General features: G+C 42.0%; 1 protein-coding gene across 9 annotated transcripts in view; it reads right to left on the bottom strand.

The window, feature by feature from the left end:
* The window catches only part of SVIL (supervillin), a 149,317-nt gene that overhangs the window by 96,955 nt on the left and 37,445 nt on the right, over nucleotides 1–14,917 (bottom strand). The window lies entirely within an intron of this gene.

Here is a 14,917-nt window from a genome sequence, read left to right as displayed (position 1 = left end):
CGATTTTGGGGGCTGTTTCTTATATAGGCACCTATTACCCCTCACCCCAACCCGATTTTTCACACTTGCCCTCTGGTCACCCTATTCTGATGTCAGTAACAAACATTAGTAAAGGTTCCCCTAGTATCTGGCAACAACCAAACAATCTTCGTGAATAAACTGGAAATATGCTTAGTCATTTCCATCCTTGGGTCTTGTCCACCGTGGGTGTAAAGCTGTGTTAGATATAATCCTGTTTAAACATTTATAGCTGGCAGGGTTCTCGCACAGAACTCCTAATATTGAAGAACCATTAGGGAGGTAAGCAGTCAATAGTGCAGTAAGGTTAGGAGGCTGAGAAACATTCCAATCAGGGACATTGTGCTAGAAACCAGCTAGCAGATATTTAAACAGATGAAGCTACTATGATTTTGCTCCTAGTGGGGAAACAGACTTTGGTCCCATCTGCACTGAAGTGAGTTGTCTCAGGGGACCAAGATACAGAATGGTTGTTCCTTGACATAACTGAGGGACTGTTGCATCTTGCAATGTAGACTGCTACATGACCAACACTTTAACATGATTTGAGGACATGGTTAAAAGCTGGTTATGTGCCATCTACACTAAGATGGTACTGTTGTGTAACCATGTCGAGGAACAACAGGTTTGTAACCAGTACCTGACACAGCTATATATAAGCTTGATGGAACCTATGATGTAACCAAGGGATATTGATACAATAATGGTGTAATTAGGTTTAATGTAGCTGGTTACCAAGAGCTGCATTTTCAAAGGGTCTGATGTCTGTACAACCTTTAAAAATTTGCTTGCTCATTCTCTCTTCCCACGCCTCAGAGATACATAGAATTAAATGGAGACCATTTAAATAGGATTATAAAAAGGCTAGAAAACATGTAAACCAACGACCTTTTTTCTAGAATACTGAAATACACTGAAACAATTCAGTATTTCAAGCAATCTTGTTAAGTAAACAGCATTCTTCTAGTATACATAGGTATTATCATCTTTCCTGTTTTTTGCTGGCATTTTGTTTCTCTTTCCAACTAACTACATGGAAAATAAAGCTCATTAATCACACAGCAGAGACATTTTGTAAGACCAGTTACAAAGTGTTATAAGCAAAGATTTACGAATGGTTTACAAACCATAACACTAATAATTTTTAAAAAAATACTCCACAAGCATTTTCTAAAAAAGTCAGATTTATAATAATGTAAAAGCACAGCGGATAAAAATTCTCCACAAAAAATCCAACGCAGTATGAGTTTGGTTAATCAAAACCAGGCATGCATAAAATTTATAACCATTCTAACAGTATATAACCCATCTTATACTATTTGGTACAAAAACAGCTGTCCACTACGAAAACCACATGTAGGCCACAGAAAAATTCCTTCCCACCACAGCCAAAAAAGGGAGAGAGCAGCTTTCACCATCTGAAATTTGAAGAAGGGGGAAGGAGCCGTGGCTCACAGAGACACATGACGGACTCTTTGTTACCCATGAAACACATTTATCAACATTTAACATTTTTAAATTGCTGTGCACTTTATAGGGCAAATGCATCTGCTCCCACAAAAACTTGTTTCTGGTATACAGCTATGATATTTTATTGGTCCCCTTGCCTTGATTCATTCACATGTTGAAGACTTGTTAGAGTGTAATAAAGTAACTTACTGTCACAATCTACTAAACCTTAAAATTTAGTTATTAAAAAAGATTTGAAAGAATGGCAAAAAAGGCTCCTTTCAGGAGAATTTAAGGAGTCCACAGAAAAATCATTTTAAGGTGGCTCTTTCAATGGTTAATCTAAAAATGTACACAGTCTAGTATGCTAAAGAGAAATCACTACAAATGTAACAATATTGTGTTCCCTCAACAGTCACAGGAAGATTATAAACACATTTATAATCCTATCAGAAATAATGTTAAGTATTTGTATTTACAATTCAGAGTATATTTACTTCAGTGTTAAATTATGAACTTGCTTCTGAGTTTAACTATTCAATATATTCCCACTCAATCTTAAAAATAGTGGTTAAAAACAAAAGCAGTTAAAATATATTCAGTTAGAATACTGAATTAGGAAACCTGGACATTCCATTGTTACTCAGTACATTTGAAGGCCTTAATTCAACTGCAAGCTAAGCTAATTAGAAGATCCATCTAATCGGATTTTTGAAAAGTGACCTTTGAGGAAATTATAAAATAGACTAGATGCCAAACTGAGTAGTAATTATTAAAGTACCAAATGCTTCTATGTAAGGACAAATAGTATGCATATATATACACACATTAAAAAAAAAGGGGGGGGAGAAGAGAAATCTACTGCATTCTTCTCTATCCACTTTGAACTCTTACCTTGCTCCTCAGAGTATTTAACATTTCCCAGATAGCTGGAGATCCAAGGATTTCTGAACATGGTTGCACAAACAAAGGATTCAGCAATGAGAAACTACAATGGGAGCTAATTCTCAACCAGCCACAGCCCTAGGCCCGTCTAAGCAATACTGTGTAGAGATTTTTCATAGCACAGGACTGAAGCTGTCAGGCTACCGCGTCCCAGGGAGTATAGTAAATGCATAGCAATAGGCTGCAAAGTAGAGCAGCTCAAGCCCAGTAATCAGATTACAAGCGAAATTAGGCACTTGAATTCTAAAACAAATTGGACAATGGTGATTGGGAGCTTTATAATATTACTACTTCAAAGCTCTAGCCAAATCACAAATTATATTCTAACAAGAAGATATTGTAGAAACCCAATATTCTTTACAGGAAAATAAATTTCTCTCCAAAAGACAAGTAATTCCTTCTTAGCTCTAAGCAGAATAAACTGCAAAGAATGCTTAAGCACAAAGTAAAGCACAGCAACTGGGCTGTCAAAAAACTGACTTTTAATCATGTCATTATGCTTAACATTTTGCCCATCCGATAGGCCAAAAAGGAATGTTTAAGCAGCCAAGATTTATGGGGAACATATGAACAAAATTACTGGTCGGAGAAGGGGAGTTAAGAACAGATACCCGGACACTCATTTTAATTTGAGACAGGTGGTGTAGAACTGTCAGACAATTTATCTAACAAGTATAGCATAGGTGCCACGTTTATTTTAAACTAGTTTTTATAGGGTTTGGATTCACTGTGGACTTCAAGAATGAGAATTTCAGGAACCTTTATATTCCATTCTAAAAATCTGGAAGCACTTTTTCAGAATGGTGCAATAACTGTTTTACAAAGCAGACCTGTTTGATCATCTCAGGAGTAAAACGAAGTAACCAAAAGAACAAAGAGGTGTTAAATATGGCTGTGACAGAAAAATTCATGCACAAACCCAAAACAGCCAAAGGCAATTATTGTATAACTAGTACTCTCCTTCCCCCTCCTCCTCCACTCAGAACCACTTAAATGATTAAATACCAATAGAAGACTAAATAGCAGTCAGGAGTGTTAGATTTACAAAACACTAGCTTATGGGTGTGCAGGTGTAGAGCCACTGCCTACTTAGGCTGTACGTTCCTTGGGGCAGGAACTGTGCTAAATTATGCACCTGTATGGTGTCTCATACAATGGGGACCTCATCCGTCATACAGGTCTCTATACACTACCCCAATACAAACACAGGAAAGATGCTATTTTGGATTTAACGTTAGGAGACAGCTAAGTTACAATATACTGTCCATTCAAAAGAAAAGAAAATGTTAATTTCAGCCAGTTTACCAGGAAGCAGTATGTATGCCTGCCAGGTTGTTTGAAGTGGATTGCTTTTATTTGCTTTGGTTTTTAGGAGTAATTTATGACTCGATTCAGGGCGGGAAAAGCCTATTTCTTCTTCCAGTTTCCTTAAGCAGCCTGTAGTATGTTCAATACAGAAGACCGGATCTGGGTTCCAGGGGTATAGCCAGACATCTCCTGGTTACCAGGTCTACGTGTTGCAATTTTGGGGGGTACAGTGGGGTGGGGAAGTAGGCTATGGCCATTATCTCTAAAATGGACCCACCTTCTTTGTGATAGGCCCAAATGCCTTATCCCTGTCAGCTGAAGGCATCTTGTACTCCTTCACTCACCCTCTGTGTAAGTCTCCTCTGGGACTTTAGCCAAAATCTTGCTTGTGGTAGAGATACAATGAGCAGGAAAAAAGTGTATGTAGTTTTGGAAGAACATCATAACTTCAAAACACCCCTCTATGAACTTAGTAATTTTAAATGAATTCTTACTCAGTGTTCAAATGCTACTTATAGGATGTGTAAATAAGCCTGAGTTTCCAGAACAGCTGCCAATTCCACTGTGAAAGCAGAACTTATGACAGACACTACTGTGGGTCGCACTTCCTCTCCTCGCGTTCAGGGCTGACAGTTCAAGAATGCAGGGGGTAGCACATGAGTGTAAAGATAACTACTATGAAGGGCTTAAGTTGGGGGGTGGGGGGGAGGGAATAGATGAACTGCTACAGAGAATATCCATATCTGATTTTTTCCAAATGATCATTTGGTCTAGAGTTCAGCATCAAGCTCTCTTCACCTGACACTGGAATTATTCGCCAAGTGCCGCTCTGTGCAGGATAGCCATGAATACACCCCATCTGATCTTAGCACTGAATACTACTTCTAACACAGCATTCTGTGACCCTACATTACTGTCACACCACGCTCGGACAATGGGTCTGTTCCGGTCCTTCAGAATTAGTTCTGTTGGAGGCAGAGGATTAAAATACAATAGCAGTGTGGTGCCACACAGAGATGGGGAATTTGGACACATACTTCCGTCTTCAAGAGTTTCTCCATCCTTTATACAATGAGCAAGTCCACCCTCTCCCCAATACACACAATTTGACCTGACCTTTTTGGCAAACCTAGTTTCATAAGGCCCATGGGGTCAGCACAGTGACAAGACTGCTGTTACACTAAAACCAGTCCCGTGAGAAGACCCATCAATTTGGCATTAAAAAACAGAAAAATCCCAAACCTTTTATACATGAAAATGTGTGAGTTAGCAAGAAGAAGATAAAATGAAAGTATCAGCTGGTTCAGTTTTCTATTGCATGTCTGCTTAGAAGCTGCTGCCATTTCCTAGGATGGAATCTTTTCCATGGAGAGGGAGATCTCCAAATATTTCAAGGTGGCCATTCTGTCCTTCAGAATGATCTAGTGACCAAGAGCAGAAGCATGTCCATCTCGGTGATATAGCAAGGCTATGTTATAGGTCTGCCGTTGCCCATCCCATCCCCCAGACCAATTTTTAAATGTCAGATGCCTCTAATATATGAGCACAGCTGGAAGTTAAAATTGCAGTTAATGAAAAAATTAGGTTAAGCATACATTTCTAATCAAAAACAGACTGCCCACGAAAGATCTGTTGGCAGCTGAAGATTGTTCTGTAACTTCCCTCAGGAACTGCGGCAAAATGTCATCATTTTGTTTGGGGATACCGACAAAGCTAGAACTCAGACTGCTTGTAAGCTGCTCTCAACATACAATACAGCTTTGTCCAGGAGTCAGCCCACCCCCACCCCCAATCACAACATTTTAAAAAATATTAAATTTTGAGTTTTAGTTCTTGGGAGTTTGTTTTCAAGCCTGTCTGCAAATGGCATCTTAGGTGGTGCCACAATCACAAGACTCGGGGGACTGTGGCCACATGCAACAAGAACAAAACAAAACAAAATCACCACAAATTCAGGACAAAAAGTTGGCATTTTTTCCTAATGGTTCCAGAAAGAAAGAAAGAAAAACGAACAACCACAACACAGCCCACAAAATAAAGTTATATAAAATTAAAGTATTTGTCCTGTGGTACGTTCAACAGAAAATGATGATCCACACTATGTTCAAGCAAGACTGCACAGTTTTTTAAATACAATATATTGTGTGTTGATGACATCAGTCAACCTCATATACACTCTCATCACCCCCTCCCCCTATGTATATTTGCAAGTGGTATTCTCATTTTCCTTAGTGAAAGTAATTTATGCAGGATTTCTAATCTGGGATAAAATCTCCTGACATGAGATCAACCCTTGAGTGGGGAGTATGTTTAATCCTTTTCACTTTCCTTTTATCACTTCTATTGTTGTGCAGTAAGTTCCAGAATCCTATGTTTCTGTGTAATTATTATATAATTATTGTGCAAACAGGTTTGTGCTCTGTGGTTAGTATTGCTATTTTGGACAAGTCTTCAGATAAATAGAACTCTGCATTGCATCACCTGTGTCAGGTAGTTTAAAATAGGTCACATGTGAAGAGATCAAAAACAAAGTTAGTGGTCATAACACAAGAACTAGGGGCCACCAAATGAAATTAATAGGCAGCAGGTTTAAAACAAACAAAAGGAAGTATGGCCATTCTTATGGTCAGTAAAATGGCACTCTGAGTACTGAGCTATCTGCTGTAAAATGCCAGATGTGTTGAAAAGGTGCCCATCCACCTGTTCTATATACTTACACATGAATTCTCACTTGGGAAAAAGAACCAGTACTTCTGTATGCACCCCAAGAATCTAGATACTCTTTGCATTACTGTTTCAGTAAGCAAAGAACAAAAGAAGCAACATTTCTTGAAAAAGGCACCAATTTTAACACGTCTCCTGAAAAAGATTATCTATTGCTTCCAAGAGCAGTAAGTTTTAAGAAAGATGGAGGCATGGAGGGATTTATTCCAGCATTCACGTAATGCATGTCAATATTCACTAGACTGTATGTCAAGCCTATAGCATGATTTAAGAATAATACTTAAAAAAAAAAAAAAAAAAAGTATTACGCATCCATGTAAGTTCTGGCTCATGTCAGAGAAGCCCATTTCCCCATCCCAGTGATCTACTGTAGCATATAGGGGTATCAGCAAGACACAGAATTGACCCAAATAAAATCAGATTTACCTGAAATGCTCCTGAATCTATAATACAGCTTCAGAGTTCATAAAGAATTATTTTAAGTTAATAATTCTAACACTATTTTAAACAGAGGAACTGTATCAATACACAGTAAAACCAATTCAAGTCCTATTACATTCCTTTCCGTGCTAGTGTTAGGTTTATTGTTCTAGAAGTATAAAGTATATCTTTTCTAGACCCTTCTTTGTTAGGCATCCCCAGGAAAATAATCTCCTGTTTACTCTCTCAAGTCTGCCGTACATTTGGAACGGATTTTTTTAATTATGTACACCACTGTTTCAAAATGAACACATTGAAATATGCATTATAGACTGATTTGCATGTACATTGGGTATGGTTTCATTCATTTGATTAGGGTGACCTAGCACCATTTGTTAATAAAGCAGTCAATACTTAGTGTAGTCCTAACAGAATCTACGTATTCTATTATACCAAGAACCCCTTAACCTTCTGAAAGCTGATATGGACAAACTGCAGTGTCTAGACACCATCTTTGAGTCCCTCTGTGAGTGAATGAAAATCAGAAGTCTGTATACAGTGTGATGGTCTCAGGATATTTAAGAGACAAGGTAGATGACGTGATATTCTTTTATTGGGCCAACTTCTCTTGGTGAAAGAGACAACAGGAGTTGGTCCAATAAGAGATATTACTTCCTCTACCTTGTCTCTCTATTCAGAAGTCTGAGGCTTTTAAAGCAAAGATGGCTTGTAGAGTCTTTGAAGTAAGTCGACATGTAACTCATTACAATACTGAATTACTGCAATCCATTAAATCAGCAATTTTGCCAAAAATCTTCACACCCACGTTGAATTTTTGCTATGCATAACATTAAAGATTTTAAAAAATATGAGATAAAGCCATACCTAATTTAAATTAAAATCTTGTGCGGTTTTGGATATCAGTAGTTTATGAAGCATGAAGTCAAAACCAGGTTAAAGATATATCAACATGAGAAATCACCAGTGGCTGAAATGTATTAAAACTACATTTCTCCTGTTACAGTATACAAAAAGGAGGCATTTGTGAACCAGAGTTTTGCCTTGTCCATGAAATTCCATTGCTGTAAGCTTGCAAGCTTCTGGATGTGGTTCACAATAAAGTGCTTGTCCTCCAGAGGCTTTTAATTTTTTTGTTCAAACAGGTTAAGTAATTTAAACCCACCTCCAATTCAATTCAATTCTCCTTCTCTAAACAGCTACGTTCTGAGACGCTCTCAGTCTCCTGTCACATAATTGCTTGTGCAGGCAGGTCTGCCACATTTAGCCATAGCATTGTAAAAACATCTGTTTTCCCCCCTACTTGCTCAACAAGAAGATTCACTTCTTACTTAACTCTGAGGTGAACTGGATCTCTTCTTTTAGGGTGCCAACCCTCCAGGATTGTTCTAGACTCTCCAGAAATTAAAGATTAATCTTTAAATACAGATTAAGTCAGGTGATGAATTCTCCAGGAATAGGCAACCCTACTTCTCCTGGAATTGAACAAGGACTTGCCTAGTCAGTATTCAGAGGCATTGCTTGCAAAAACCATGCCATCCTGACAAGCTTTGTCAGTGAGGGAGTGCCAGCCTCCTTCCTAGAAACTGTTTCCTCTCCACCTTCCCATACTTATATTCACTTCAGTCTCCTCCCAACTACAAGATGATCCTCTTGAGTGGAATTCTGTTAACTCTAGGCCAGGGGTGGCCAACCTGAACCTGAAAAGGAGCCAGAATTTACCAATGTACATTGCCAAAGAGCCACAGTAATACGTCAGCAGCGCCCCCATCAGCTCCCCTGTGACCCGCTCCCAGCGCCTTCCACCCACCGCAGCTCTGCTGATCAGCGCCTCCCCCTCCCTCTCAATCAGCTGTTTTGTGGCGTGCAGGAAGCTCGGGGGGGAGATGGGGACGAGTGAGGGCATGGCAGGCTCAGGGAGGGTGCGGGAGGGGTGGGTAGGCCCTGTGGCAGAGCCAGGGGTTGAGCAGTGAGCACCCCCCAGCACACTGGAAAGTTGGCGCCTGTAGCTCCAGCCCCGGAGTCGGTGCCTATACAAGGAGCAGCATATTAACCTCTGAAGAGCCACATGTGGCGCCGGAGTCATGGGTTGACCACCCCCGCTCTAAGCAGTCTGGTTGGCAGACAAATGGAAAGTGGTCCTGTGCAGCTAAGCCAGGAAAAAGAGCTCGGTTAGACTACTCTACAATATAAGAGTGTATTCTAATGCAAAGATCAGGACTCGCCCAAGGAAGAGTCGACCAGCTGCAAGAAAGCCTTCAAAACAAAGATATTTGATTGCTAAAGGAAAACATCAATTCTGTTTACCACTACAGCACTGTCCCCATTTCACAAGCTACACCATGACTAGTTACTTAGAAATATAATGGTCATTTCCAAGCTTTGCGATGAGGCAGACACTAAGTCATAAGGGAGCCTATGACGCTATAAAAAGCTATAATGTTTAAACAAAATATTTAACATTAACTGCTATTTTTTCTTAGTGCTGGCTTCACACTACATTTTGTTCTTTCTCTAGGTTGCCACATTGTTGGGGTGACATCTCAGGAGTTTTCACTATGACAACTGTCTAGAATGCCAGCCCCAGGGCAGCCTAATTGTAAATGTTCTGGTAAGTTACTGCTCATTCATGGTGACAAGTGTATTTCAGTCTGATGTTACATTCTGAAGTTCTGAGCAAAATGCATTAAGAATATATGAAAAGGGAACTGGCCAGCACAGTGACCAGAGGGGAAGCTGCCATAGTGACCTGGGTTGAATGGCTAAAAGCAAGATCGCTCCTCTTAGTCCCCTTTAGTGCATATTGCAAATATACCAGACAGTCTCCAGTGTACTCGAGAGAGGAACAAGCTACTAACAGTGGGGCTGACAAGAGGGGAGGAAAGAGGTGTGTGTGTGTGTAATTGTTTTGCTATTCCCTCTCTTTCACACAGGATAAATTCACACTTTCAGCCAGTAAACAGTCTTCTGAGAAGGGAAATGAAACTGCATGTCTGCTGTGCTAAAAGAACATTACCTGAAGACACAGAAAGTCACAAATTATTTTTCTGAAACTGGTTTCTCTGTTAATAGGGTATTCAGACAAAAAGCGATTGACACGACAGGCTCCACAAGGAATATATCTCATAAAGCCCCGGCAAGATGATCAGAGAGAGTGATGAGCTAATGCACATTATCATCAAAGTGCTCACTGTGCAGGTGAAGAGTAATACTGAAGCCCCCTGTTCTAAATCACAGTGTTTACAAAGAGCTTCACATCCTCTTTAGCCTAGTTTGTGCCACCTGCAAACTAAAGTTTTCTCTCTTATGAAAACTGAACTGAAATGCAATGGATTATCTGTACAACTGATACACTGGGCCACATCGCATAGATCTGGGCTGTATCTAGTTCTAAGCTGACTGCTCAGTTAGCTGCCATCCAGCATACTCTGTCCCCAGACACCATTCTCAGTTGCTTACCTAATAAGGCAACATGCAAGTTGACTGGCTGGCTTATAGGTCATCCAGTGTTTACCTTGCAAGCTTACAGCATGCAAGCAACTGACAGCCTACCTTTTGGCAGACAGAGGGTGCTCAGCTATCCCTTGTCAACAGCAGGAAAAAAGCTTCACTATATTAACACAGCAATAGGAAACACTGTAGGAGACTACTCGATAAAAAGTGATGAAGATGCTGAATCTCACTTGCAGAGGCTGGAACATATTGCATTTGCCGTTTCATGATACTAGCAGCTTACAGCTTTGTTAGTTTGTTTTCCCAACATGAACATAAAGCCCCAGATGGTAAGTGCAATTATTTTTCATTCAACGCATTTTAGGACCGTTTGCTATTTCAAAGTCAATCAGTTCCCAAATAAACGCATTTGCTGCTTGCTTAAAAATGGGCCACTACATCAGTTGCAAACAGCTACTTTCCAACGTTCTAGACAGTAAGGCACCTAACTGTCCAAAACGTCAAAAACAGACTCCAATGAGAGACTTTTGAATTGGAATTAATTTGCAAACTGGATACAATTAACTTAGGCTTGAATAGAGAATGGGAGTGGATGGGTCATTACACAAAGTAAAACTATTTCCCCATGTTTATCCCACTCCCTCCCACTATTCCTCAGATGTTCTTGTCAACTGCTGGAAATGGCCCACCTTAATTATCACTACAAAAGGTTACCTACCCCACCCCCCCGCTCTCCTGCTGGTAATAGCTCACCTTAAGTGATCACTCTCCTTACAGTGTGTATGGCAACATCCATTGTTTCATGTTCTCTATGTATATAAATCTCCCCACTGTATTTTCCACTGAATAAATCCAATGACGTGAGCTGTAGCTCACAAAAGCCTATGCTCAAATAAATTGGTTAGTCTCTAAGGTGCCACTAGTACTCCTTTTCTTTTTGCAAATACAGACCAACACGGCTGCTACTCTGAAACCTGTCCAATATATGTATTTTCTCCTGAACTAGATGAAAGCAAAATAGAAACATTCATTTGAAACACTTTTTAATTTGGCTAATCTTCGGTAGTGAGAGACTTCTGTTGTACAATGGTACAGAAGAGTTCTGCAGTGGAGTACTCACACCAAATCTAACATCTGGTAATTCTTTAGCTTTCGATGCCCATAGCTCCTACTGTTATTCACAAAAGTTTTCACACAGCTCCCAACAGAGTTTTCACATGCTAAACTGCCATCGTGTCATGTTTACTAGTAGTCTCTCCTCCGGGGGACTGAGTCATCTATCTGCCGCCTTGACTGGGAAAACCGAGAAGTCTGCTGCTTGCCAGGGGCTAAGATTCGCAATGTGACGGAGAGACTGCCGAGACTCATCAACCCCTCGGATCGCTACCCCTTCCTGCTTCTCCACGTGGGCACCAAAGATACTGCCAAGAATGACCTTGAGCGGATCACTGCAGACTATGTGGCTCTGGGAAGAAGGATAAAGGAGTTCGAGGCGCAAGTGGTGTTCTCGTCTATCCTCCCCGTGGAAGGAAAAGGCCTGGGTAGGGACCGTCGAATCATGGAAGTCAACGAATGGCTACACAGGTAGTGTCGGACAGAAGGGTTTGGATTCTTCGACCATGGGATGGTCTTCCATGAAGGAGGAGTGTTGGGCAGAGACGGGCTCCACCTTACGAAGAGAGGGAAGAGCATCTTTGCGAGCAGGCTGGCTAACCTAGTGAGGAGGGCTTTAAACTAGGTTCACCGGGGGGAAGGAGACCAAAGCCCTGAGGTAAGTGGGAAAGCGGGATACCGGGAGGAAGCACAGGCAGGAATGTCTGTGAGGGGAGGGCTCCTGCCTCATACTGAGAATGAGGGGCAATCAGCAGGTTATCTCAAGTGCTTATATACGAATGCACAAAGCCTTGGAAACAAGCAGGGAGAACTGGAGGTCCTGGTGATGTCAAGGAATTATGACCTGATTGGAATAACAGAGACTTGGTGGGATAACTCACATGACTGGAGTACTGTCATAGATGGTTATAAACTGTTCAGGAAGGACAGGCAGGGCAGAAAAGGTGGGGGAGTAGCACTGTATGTAAGGGAGCAGTATGACTGCTCAGAGCTCCGGTACGAAACTGCAGAAAAACCTGAGTGTCTCTGGATTAAGTTTAGAAGTGTGAGCAACAAGAGTGATGTAGTGGTGGGAGTCTGCTATAGACCACCGGACCAGAGGGATGAGGTGGATGAGGCTTTCTTCCGGGCAGCTCGCAGAAGCTACTAGATCGCACGCCCTGGTTCTCATGGGTGACTTTAATTTTCCTGATATCTGCTGGGAGAGCAATACAGCGGTGCATAGACAATCCAGGAAGTTTTTGGAAAGCGTAGGGGACAATTTCCTGGCGCAAGTGCTAGAGGAGCCAACTGGGGGAGAGCTTTTCTTGACCTGCTGCTCACAAACCGGGTAGAATTAGTAGGGGAAGCAAAAGTGGATGGGAATCTGGGAGGCAGTGACCATGAGTTGGTTGAGTTCAGGATCCTGACACAGGGAAGAAAGGTAAGCAGCAGGATACGGACCCTGGACTTCAGGAAAGCAGACTTCGACTCCCTCATGGAACGGATGGCCAGGATCCCCTGGGGGACTAACATGAAGGGGAAAGGAGTCCAGGAGAGCTGGCTGTATTTTAAAGAATCCTTAGTGAGGTTACAGGGACAAACCATCCCGATGTGTCAAAAGAACAGTAAATACGGCAGGCGACCAGCTTGCCTTAATGGTGAAATCCTAGCGGATCTTAAACATAAAAAAGAAGCTTACAAGAAGTGGAAGGTTGGACATATGACCAGGGAAGAGTATAAAAATATTGCTCGGGCATATAGGAATGAAATCAGGAGGGCCAAATCACACCTGGAGCTGCAGCTAGCGAGAGATGTCAAGAGTAACAAGAATGGTTTCTTCAGGTATGTTGGCAACAAGAAGAAAGTCAAGGAAAGTGTGGGCCCCTTAATGAATGAGGGAGGCAACCTAGTGACAGAGGATGTGGAAAAAGCTAATGTACTCAATACTCTGTCTTCACGAACAAGGTCAGCTCCCAGACTGCTGCGCTGGGCATCACAACATGGGGAATAGATGGCCAGCCCTCCGTGGAGAAAGAGGTGGTTAGGCACTATTTAGAAAAGCTGGACGTGCACAAGTCCATGGGGCCGGACGAGTTGCATCCGAGAGTGCTAAAGGAACTGGCGGCTGTGATTGCAGAGCCATTGGCCATTATCTTTGAAAACTCGTGGCGAACGGGGGAAGTCCCGGATGACTGGAAAAAGGCTAATGTAGTGCCAATCTTTAAAAAAGGGAAGAAGGAGGATCCTGGGAACTACAGGCCAGTCAGCCTCACCTCAGTCCCTGGAAAAATCATGGAGCAGGTCCTCAAAGAATCAATCCTGAAGCACTTACATGAGAGGAAAGTGATCAGGAACAGTCAGCATGGATTCACCAAGGGAAGGTCATGCCTGACTAATCTAATCGCCTTCTATGATGAGATTACTGGTTCTGTGGATGAAGGGAAAGCAGTGGATGTATTGTTTCTTGACTTTAGCAAAGCTTTTGACCCGGTCTCCCACAGTATTCTTGTCAGCAAGTTAAATAAGTATGGGCTGGATGAATGCACTATAAGGTGGGTAGAAAGTTGGCTAGATTGTCGGGCTCAATGGGTAGTGATCAATGGCTCCATGTCTAGTTGGCAGCCGGTGTCAAGTGGAGTGCCCCAGGGGTCGGTCCTGGGGCTGGTTTTGTTCAATATCTTCATAAATGATCTGGAGGATGGTGTGGATTGCACCCTCAGCAAGTTTGCGGACGATACTAAACTGGGAGGAGTGGTAGATATGCTGGAGGGCAGGGATAGGATACAGAGGGACCTAGACAAATTGGAGGATTGGGCCAAAAGAAATCTGATGAGCTTCAATAAGGATAAGTGCAGGGTCCTGCACTTAGGACGGAAGAACCCAATGCACAGCTACAGACTAGGGACCGAATGGCTAGGCAGCAGTTCTGCGGAAAAGGACCTAGGGGTGACAGTGGACGAGAAGCTGGATATGAGTCAGCAGTGTGTCCTTGTTGCCAAGAAGGCCAATGGCATTTTGGGATGTATAAGTAGGGGCACTGCCAGCAGATCAAGGGACGTGATCGTCCCCCTCTATTCGACATTGATGAGGCCTCATCTGGAGTACTGTGTCCAGTTTTGGGCCCCACACTACAAGAAGGATGTGGATAAATTGGAGAGAGTCCAGCGAAGGGCAACAAAAATGATTAGGGGTCTGGAACACATGACTTATGAGGAGAGGCTGAGGGAACTGGGATTGTTTAGTCTGCAGAAGAGAAGAATGAGGGGGGATTTGATAGCTGCTTTCAACAACCTAAGAGGTGGTTCCAGAGAGGATGGTTCTAGACTATTCTCAGTGGTAGCAGATGACAGGACAAGGAGTAATGGTCTCAAGTTGCAGTGGGGGAGGTTTAGGTTGGATATTAGGAAAAACTTTTTCACTAGGAGGGTGGTGAAACACTGGAATGCGTTACCTAGGGAGGTGGTAGAATCTCCTTCCTTAGAAGTTT

This window comes from Lepidochelys kempii, chromosome 2, assembly GCF_965140285.1.
Source record: "Lepidochelys kempii isolate rLepKem1 chromosome 2, rLepKem1.hap1, whole genome shotgun sequence".
NCBI lineage: Eukaryota > Metazoa > Chordata > Testudines > Cheloniidae > Lepidochelys > Lepidochelys kempii.
This window is presented reverse-complemented; position numbering and strand designations above follow the sequence as displayed.